This window comes from Alexandromys fortis, unplaced genomic scaffold, assembly GCF_014885135.2.
Source record: "Alexandromys fortis isolate MF-2015 unplaced genomic scaffold, M_Fortis_MF-2015_v1.1 scaffold_183, whole genome shotgun sequence".
Taxonomy (NCBI): Eukaryota; Metazoa; Chordata; class Mammalia; order Rodentia; family Cricetidae; genus Alexandromys; species Alexandromys fortis.
In genome coordinates this window covers 1,932,695-1,942,273 of record NW_026068079.1, presented here as the reverse complement: position 1 = coordinate 1,942,273, position 9,579 = coordinate 1,932,695, and the positions used below count along the sequence as shown (strand labels likewise).

Below are 9,579 nucleotides of genomic sequence, written 5' to 3'. Positions count from 1 at the left end.
GGGGGGGGGGGGGGGGGGGGGGGGGGGGGGGGGGGGGAGGGAAATGGGAAGCTGGGAGGCGGCGGAAACTTTTTTTTTATTCTCAATAAAATAAAAAAAGATAACAAACATAAAAAAAGAAAAGAATGTATTTTCAAAACAAGGGGAAAAGAAAGAAGGAAGAAAAGAAAGGAAGAAAAATTGGCAAGTTAACCTGATCTAGGTGGAGATCTCAAAGTTTTTATCTTAGTGTCAAAATAGTTATATGTATTTGTGCACATTAATGGTATAAAGTCAAAGCTTTTAGTGACATTTTCATGAGTGCATATAAAGTGCTAAGATCGGCTGCGTCCGCAGCCATGAGTATGCTCAGGCTACAGAAGAGGCTTGCCTCTAGCGTCCTGCGCTGTGGTAAAAAGAAGGTCTGGTTGGACCCCAACGAGACCAATGAAATCGCCAGTGCCAACTCCTGTCAGCAGATACGGAAGCTGATCAAAGATGGGCTGATCATCCGGAAGCCTGTGACTGTGCATTCCCGGGCTCGATGCCGGAAAAACACTTTGGCTCGACGGAAGGGCAGGCATATGGGCATAGGAAAGCAGAAGGGTACTGCCAATGCCTGAATGCCCGAGAAGGTGACCTGGATGAGAAGAATGCGGATCCTGCGCCGCCTCCTCAGAAGATACCGTGAATCCAAGAAGATTGACTGCCATGTGTATCACAGCCTTTACCTGAAGGTCAAAGGGAATGTCTTCAAAAACAAGCGGATTCTCATGGAGCACATCCACAAGCTGAAGGCAGACAAGGCCCGCAAGAAGCTCCTGGCTGACCAGGCTGAGGCTCGCAGGTCTAAGACCAAGGAAGCAAGAAAGCACCGGGAGGAGCACCTCCAGGCCAAGAAGGAGGAGATCATCAAAACTCTGTCCAAGGAGGAAGAGACCAAGAAATAGAGCTTCCCTCCAGTCTGTATATAGTGGGCTGCCTGTGGCCTCAGGTGGATCAGCCATTAAAATAAAACAACCCTTAAAAAATAAAATAAAAAATAATAAAGTGCTAAGATCATACTCACCTCTTCTACTGTTCTTGTTCTCTCTGTTTCCCTGTTTACATCCATAATGGCCTCCATTATTTTCATGTAATTGTCCACCCCACCTGGATTCTATAGATAAGAGAAGACATGTGGTACTCATCATCGTGGGGCTGGGTCATCTCACTGAGCTAGGTGATCTCCAGTTCCATCCATTTTTCTGCAACTGAAAGCATTTCATTCTTCTTTATAATAAAACAACACTCTAGTGTATAGATAGATATATCACATTTATGTTTTGTCTTTCTTTGCTTCTCCATCTTCTTGTCTCTTCCTCCTCTGGCAGGCTCTCTGTGTACTTCTGACTGTCCTAGAACTCTCTATGTAGACCAGGTTGGTCTCAAACTTGCAGAGATCTACAAACCTCAGCATCCTAAGTGCAGGGATTAAGAGCTTGTCCTAGCATGCCTGGCAATATTTTCTTTATGAACTTACTCACTTATGATATCTATGTTGATTCCATAATTTGTTTATGGTGCATAAGAATATATAGTATATATAGAGATCTCTTCACTCTGATTGTTTTGGTATGTGCCCTTGGGGCATAGCTTGATCAGGTGGTAAATACTCTATTTTTAACTTTTGAAGAATCTCCATACTGCTGTCTTAGTGACTGCACTAATGAACCTTCCAGAGGGAATTAGGTCTCCTTCTTCCCCTGAATTCTTTTGTGTATTCATTTCTTTGATGTTTTAGAAACAGAGTGTCACTCTGTGAACTAGAATTTATGTAGCCAAGGCTAACTCTGACCTAGTAGCAATCCTCATGTCTCATCTTCCCAAGGGCTGAACTATAGATCCCCGTTGCTCATCTTATTAACATATTGCTGCTTGTTTTCTTGATTTTGGCATGCTGACTGCTGGCATGGAATCTCAAATGTGGTTTTAATTTGTATTTTCCTGATGATGTTATACATTTTTAATGTATTTGCTAGACATTTGAACATCTTCAATTGAAAATATCTGCTCAGTTTTCCTGCCCATTATTTAACTGGGTTATTTGCTCTTTTGGTGTTGACATGTTTGGAATTTTTTCATGTTTGTCTTGGTTAAGGTTGCTATTGCAAAAAGTGGCCTTCTACCTCATCAGCTTCCTGGACACTACACCAGGGGATTGATTGTCTTTATCCTGCCAAGACAGGTAGACTAAATCTCCCCCCACACCCCAGGAAAATCTTCGGGCCTCTTAGACTGAGCAGCTAACAGCAAGCACTGCTTCTAAGGCTGGTGTTCTCCAAAGACTACAGAGAGACTTGGGATTGCTGTGTAGCTAAAAAAAGCTGTTCATTTATGTGTCTCAGATATGTCTAATGACATTTGATGATGTAAGGTACTGGTAACTCATTACTTCATTTGTTAAACTAAAATACAGATAGGTGTGCCTCTTTCACAGGCTTCATAGTCCAGGATTAACAGGTTTCTAAAATGTTCCTGTTGTCTTACAGCTACCTGCAGGTTCCTGAAAAAAGTTCTACTGCTATATCAAAAATTAGGTCTGGAGAAGAAAAACAAACAAACAAAACAAAACAGTCTCCAGAGCCTATTTTAACCCCACCCATTTTCAAACATATTTTACAGGTTACTCCTATTGTCTGGGCCAAGACCAACTTACAAAGGACCCTCCAAACAATGCCAACACCTGCACCAGCTCCTGGGACTTCACCATTGGTACCAACTCTCCAGGCTCTAAAGGATACCTACCAAACAACTAAACTCTGGTTTTAAAGGGCATACCTGCTCTCATGTCTCACTTATTCACCCAAGCCTCTCCTGTACAACCAGGACACTTAGCTGTTCCATCCTTGCTGGCAGTTAATGACCCTTCCCATGGTTAGCCCCATCCATAGGGCCAATACTAACAATATACTTTTTCTGCTAGCCACCTGCCTTCTCATCTCCCTCAAGGAACAGCTGCCTGAGGTCTTCAGGATGGCAGTAAACCAGATGTCTCTCCAGCCACACCTCTCATTGAGTGTGAGCCCACCAAGTCCCAACTCTTCCCCTCTCCGACGTTGCCCCATGCCCACAGGAAGTAGCCAGACTTGAGCCAGCACCCCTTTATCCAAGAAGTCTGGAATGTTTGGTTGGAAGCCTCTCGCCAGCCTGCTGGCATCCATATATACAAGAAGTCTGGAATGTTTGGTGGAAAGTTCCAAGCCCTCTCCCCTGGGAGTTGCCACAGTCCAGACTCCACCACCAAGAAAGCCCCCCAAATGGTGACCCCTCCCCACGGAGTGTCAAGTCCACTCCCATAGGCTAATGAAACTGCCCCCCCCACGTTGCGCGCCCCAGAGAATGAACACATGGTCATTTCTGTTCACTTTTCCCCTCTCCATGTTTTCCTGGAGGGCCACCTGGAAGCGCTAGCATCCATTCAACCTGGACCTTTTTCTAATTCAGTTTGATTTGGATTATTGTGTCAGCAGAGAGGTTTGTTGGGCCGAAAAAACTTAACAGATACACCATGACCAAAGCAATGGGGAATAAAGGGTTTCTTTTATTCAAAGTTCCATATAACAGTTCAACATCAAATGCAGTGAGGGTAGGAACTAACTCAGAGCAGGAACTTGGAGGCAGAAGCTGGTGCAGAGATCATGAAGGAGTGCTGCTTAGTAGGTTGCTCATTATGACTTCCTCAGCCTGTTTTCTTATAGAACTCAGGCACCACCAACAATGGGCAGGACCCTCCCCCGTAAGAAAATGCCTTACTGTTAGATCTTATGGTGGTATTTTTCTCACCTGAGAAAATTCCCTCTTCTCTGATAATTCTACCTTGTGTCAAGTTTATATAAAACTAATCAGTACATTATTTTAGAAGTTAGTCCCCTGGTACAGATACATTTAGCAAGGAGTTTTTCCTCCCATTCTGTGGTTTGTTTCTTCACTGGGTTGATGGTTTTCTTGTTGTGAGAAAGCTTTTTAATTTGATTCAATCCTATTTATTGAAAAAAGAGGATTTCCTATTTATTTTTATTGTTTTGACTGAACTATAATTTTTTTCTCCTCTACGCTTCTTTCCTCCCCTTCCCCTTCTACTCTCTCTTGACCCCCACACTTCCAGTTTACTCAGGAGATCTTGTCTTTTTCTCCTTCCTATGTAGATCCATGTATGTCTCTCTTATGGTCCTCTTTATTGTCTAGTTTATCTGCAGTTGTGGCCTATAGGCTGGTTTTTCTTTGCTTTGTGTCTTAAAGCCACTTATGAGTGAATACAAATTATATTTGTCTTTCTGGATCTAGAAAACACACATATTGAGTGAGGGTTTTCTATTTTTAAAACCTCCCCTTTATACTAAAAACACAGTTCAGAGAAAAATCACAGGAGAATGTGGTAAAGCCAGGATTGAGCATAGATTCTTATCTTTAATAGCTGTGATTTTTTTTAAAAAAATCACATAATTCTTTTAGTTTGTTTGCCTCGTGTATAAAACAGAGGCATTAGCATCTAACTTGATGCATTTTTATAATGCTCAAATAAATCATGGTTTATCAACAACTGTCAAGTAAGAAACCCGAACATGGCAGTGACTTTAACATTTGGGTTTTAAAGAAATTTCAGGAGAATATTTAAAAAAATTCATACATGATATTCAGAAAGATGGCCACCAAGAAGAAAGAACAGAAGGTTGTATTTTTCTTCAGATTTCTATGCCTGTTCTATATTATCATGGTCCTGAGAAGTGATTGACCAAATTCAGTTTTAAAATGAAGCAGTCGGATAGTAATTGAAGTTTATTGTAAAGCAGTACTTCTTCATTTATACTCTGAAGAAAATATGATCACTTTGTGGGCTTGAATCTTCTTATAGCTGAGTCTTTTCATTATACACGGACATATTTACAAGGGGAATTAAACCTCTAGTAGAAAGAGGGTGATTAAAAGAGACACAGTAGAAAGTAGGTTAACTAAAGATCTTGCCGGCTAATTTAAAGAGCCATGACTCTCCCATAAAAGTCAACCTACCACACATCCTGTGTGTTCATGTGAGGAACAGTGTCTAGTAGAATACCACCTTGCCTTCTGTTCCTCTTTCCTGATGTAAGCAGATTGAATGAAAAGAATAAATGGAGTGTAATTAGAAGATTAATGTGAGTCTGATATGTGAACTTCTGTTTGTAATCTCAATTCCTAGGATAAAGAGACAGAAGCAGAAGGATGATGCATTAGTTAGGTTTCTATTACTGTGATGAAACACTACAAACAAAAAACAAGCTGGGGACGAAAGAGTTTATTTGGCTTACACTTCGACATTACTATTTATCACTTGAGGAAGTCAGGACAAGAACTCACAGGGCAGGGAACCATGACTGCTCTTTGGATAGGAGAGGGAGGGTGAGAGGAGTGGGGGGAGGGGGAGAAGAGAGGGGGGAGGGGGAGAAGATTGGGGGGAGGGAAATGGGAGGCTGGGAGGAGGCAGAAACTTTTTTTTCTTATTCTCAATAAAAAAAAAAAAAAAAAAGAAAGAACTCAAACAGGGCAGTATTCTTGAGGCAGGAGCTGTTGTAGAGGAGATGGAGGGGTTCAGGGGTGCTGCCTGCTGGCTCGTTTCCCCAGGCTTGCTCAGTCTGCTTTCTTTCTTTCTTTCTTTCTTTCTTTCTTTCTTTCTTTCTTTCTTTCTTTCTTTCTTTCTTTTCTTTTTCTTTCTTTCTTTTTTTTTTTTCAAGACAGGGTTTCTCTGTAGCTTTGGAGCTTATCCTGGAGCTAGCTCTTGTATTCCAGGCTGGTCTTGAATTCACAGAGATCCACCTGCCTCTGCCTCCCTAGTGCTGGGATTGAAGGCGTGCATCATCACTGCCCGGCTTCAATCTGCTTTCTTACAGAACCCAGGCCCACCCACCCAGGGATGGCAGCACCTCCTTTGATCACTAGTTAAGAAAATGTTTTAGGACCAGATCTCACCTAGTCATTTCCTCTACTGAGGCTCCATTCTCTCTAGTGATTATGTCTTGTGTCAAGCTGACATAAAACCAGCCAGTACAAATGAGAAGTTAAAAGCCATCCCCACCTCCATAGAGAGTTTAAGGTCATCCAAACAAATAAAACTATATAGAAAATAGAAAGAAACACACTTTTTAAATTATTATTTCTTCTCTTCTGAACTTAAAGAGAATCTTTTCTCTTGAAAAATGTTATTACATTTTATTTATTCAGTTTAAGCCTGACTCTGTTGATCATGCTTTTAATCTCAAAACTCGGGAGGCAGAGGCTGGTGGATCTCTGTGAGTTTGAGGCTATTCTGGTCTACAGAGTGAGTTCCAGGACAGGGTTCAAAGTTACATAGAGAAATCCTATCTTGAAAAACAAAACAAACAAAAGGGAAAAAATTAATTATTTATTCAGTTAGTCTTGGAGGATGTAGAATGTACATGGCATAGAGCACACATGGAGGTCAGCAGACAACTTTTGAGCATTCTTTCTGTCTTTCCACCATGTGATACCTGATGGTAGAGCTCAGGGTATTGGGTTTTGCAGCAGGTTGAACCATCTAGACAGTGCCTCAATAGACTTCTCTATCCTCACCTCACTGAGTGAAGAATCTCTGACCACTCAATACCTAATGTGTTCACCCTTATGAAAAATGGGTCTTATGCTCATTTCAAACTGTACTATAATTTGGGGATAATTATATTCGACATATGAAACTGCATCATTTATTCCATTTTCTCCTTTCTTAGCTCCATGAAGCCTTTAGTAGGTAAATTGTATGAATGTGTTCATTCCTTGATCTGCTGCTATTCTTCTCCTTTGCCTCATTTGTATAATTATGAGTTGGAGAAAGTTAACACATTAGGAAACAAAACAGAGTGAAGAATGAGGAAAATGAGCAGAGTGGACAAAGATCTTAAGGTGAAGATGATTTTGGGCTCATGTGAGTGTCTTCTGCCTTGGCAGATGTTTAACTGTGATTCCCTGTGCCGAGGTAGAGCCCTCTCCCATCTCACTGCTGAAGATTGCTCTCACGCATGTGTCTTGGAGGAATGCACTGTTCAGGCTGGGCACTTACGGGGCCACCATCCCTGAACAATCTCTTTGGGTTTTAATCAGCCTTCCTGGCGCCTCTCTCAATGAACCCTATTCAGTTGGCTGCTGCTTAGCCAGCTTGCTCTGGCACTTGGCTCTGTCATCAGTGGGCATGAGGTGACTTCCAAAGAGGGTCTACTTAGCTGCCTGAATAAACCCCCTCCTCTTTGGATTTCCCAGGCATGTCGGGCTGGTCATTTACAAGTCACTCCAGTATCCACCCCATTCATAATGTGGATTTTTGATTTGTTGGTTTGAAACTCTGATGGAAGATTAAAATAGAACTAAAAACCTACATCAAGAACAATTCTTTAATGTGTGCATCTTAAATAATTTAATTTTGGAATTCAACTAATACTTGAAAAAATAGTATGTCATCTCCTTTGTTAGTATTGTTTAGATAGACAAACATCTTATTTTGAAATGCCCAGGCACATCCATCAAGCACAGCCTGCTAATCTTTTTTTTTTTCATTCTCTTTATTTGATCACTTAATGTTTTAAACTGAGTAATATTCAGGAGCTACCAAAAATCAGCAAGCATGGTCAACTGATAAATACACCCTTATAACCAGAGTGTGGCAAAATAAGTCATTTTATAAAATGGCAATGTAGGTCCTGTTGTGAGTCAGACTGATCTTAGACTTTCTCAGAGACCTCTTTGAAAGGACAAAGAGATTGTTAGTTCTGTGTCCTTGCCCAGTGGCAGACTTGGCAAGTTCTTCTCTGGGACCCAGTTAAATTTGTTCCTGGGAATTCAGCTTTCTCCCTTGAAGGGCTGTGGTTATCAGTTCCAAGTATCTGAAGTATCCTCTTTCTTCTTTACCAGTAGGGTCTGACTTAGCTCTCTGCTGACCATGGCCCTGAAATTGGTGTATAAGATGCTATACTTTTAAATAAATTTTCTTGGCATAGTTATCAGTTATCTGTCTTCTTTATTCCTCATTCCCAGTCTTCCTAGAACACCTAGTACTTCAGAATCCTTATTGCTATGGATTCAGGTTAGGGTCCTGTGGAAATATTAGGTAAGGTATATATAGCTCTGGTTTGTAGAATAAGTTGAGGTTTCTTCAACAGAAAATTTGTATAAACTAAGATATGAAAACCAGTAGAAGTTGATGATTCTGAAGACTTTTCTTTGGGGGAAGTGTTAAGCTCGGTACGGGGTATTTGCCTAGATAAGAAGGAAGAATACAATCTATTCTAGACACTAAAAGGAATCTACTTTGGGTAAAACATTTACTAAGAGTGTTGAGACTTGAGGGTATAATGACAATTAGAAGGAATATTTAAACCAAACCATAAACGTCTTACAGAAATAAAAAAACCTTTTCTACTTTTATAGAAGTTAATACTTATAATCCATGTATCATCTGAGGAAGATTTGTCAATATTCACTTTCAGAGGCACTATCATCTTCAGAGTGATTAGAATTAGAACAGCTTTTTAAGTGTATCTATCACCTACCTTTTCATTCATCCGTTATTCATTTGACAATCATATATTGAGTCCCAACTCCTAGTCAAATCCTATGCAAGGCTCTATGGATTGACTTATTAATGAGACAGGTTCTATGCATCAATCCTTGTAGGGGTAGACAGAGAAGGAACTCAATGTTTATAATTTAAATTCTACTTCACAAAAGAGCCTGTTATGCTAAATTTTGTAGTAGATGCTTTTCATGAGAAGGCAGAGGAGGGAAATGGAGAACATGGAAAAATAAGATAAAACCTACTTGTAGGAGTATGGAAGAAAATTACTTCAAAGAGAAGGTAATGTGATAGAGGCAGAGGGGGAGGAAGTGATTTATAAGCAAATGGATGACAGGCTTAGAGAAATACTGTGGGCAGTGGGCAGAGGGCACATTTATGAAGAGACAGGAAGCACATGGAGATATTGCTCAGCCTGCCCCCTTCTACTCCTCCCAATGGGTGAGGTCTCCCATGGGAAGAGAACAACGTCTGACACATTAAGTTAGGGCAGGATCAAGCCCCCCTCCCAGTGCACTAAGGTTAAGCATATTATCCCACCATAGAAATTGGGTTCCAACAAGCTAGTTCATGCACCAGGAATAGATTCTGGTCCTACTGCCAGGGGCTGCTCAGATAGTCTAGGCTTCACCACTGTCTTCTACATGCAGACTCTACAGCTGTCGATCTAGAGTTCATGATTTTCCAAGAGGTTGGTTCAACTGCCTCTGTAGATTTCTCCACCATGATTTCCGTTTCCCTTGCTCATCTCTCTCTCTTTGCTTGGATTTCCAAAGCTCGGCATGGTGCTTGATTGTGCATCTCTGCATCTGGTCCATCAGTTACTGGATGAAGGCTCTATGATGATAGTTGGGTTGTTCTCCAATCTGATTACAGGGGAAGGCCAGTTCCTCTCCATTATTGCTATGAGTCTTAGCTGGGGTCATCTTTGTGGATTCTTGAGGCTTGCCCTAGCACCAGGTTTCTCCCTAACCCCATAGTGGCTTTTTCTAAGAAAATCTCTG

General features: G+C 41.1%; 1 pseudogene; it reads left to right on the top strand.

The window, feature by feature from the left end:
• The first annotated feature begins 324 nt into the window (after positions 1 to 324).
• LOC126488364 (60S ribosomal protein L19-like) lies at positions 325 to 986 on the top strand (annotated as a pseudogene).
• The last annotated feature ends 8,593 nt before the right edge of the window (positions 987 to 9,579 follow it).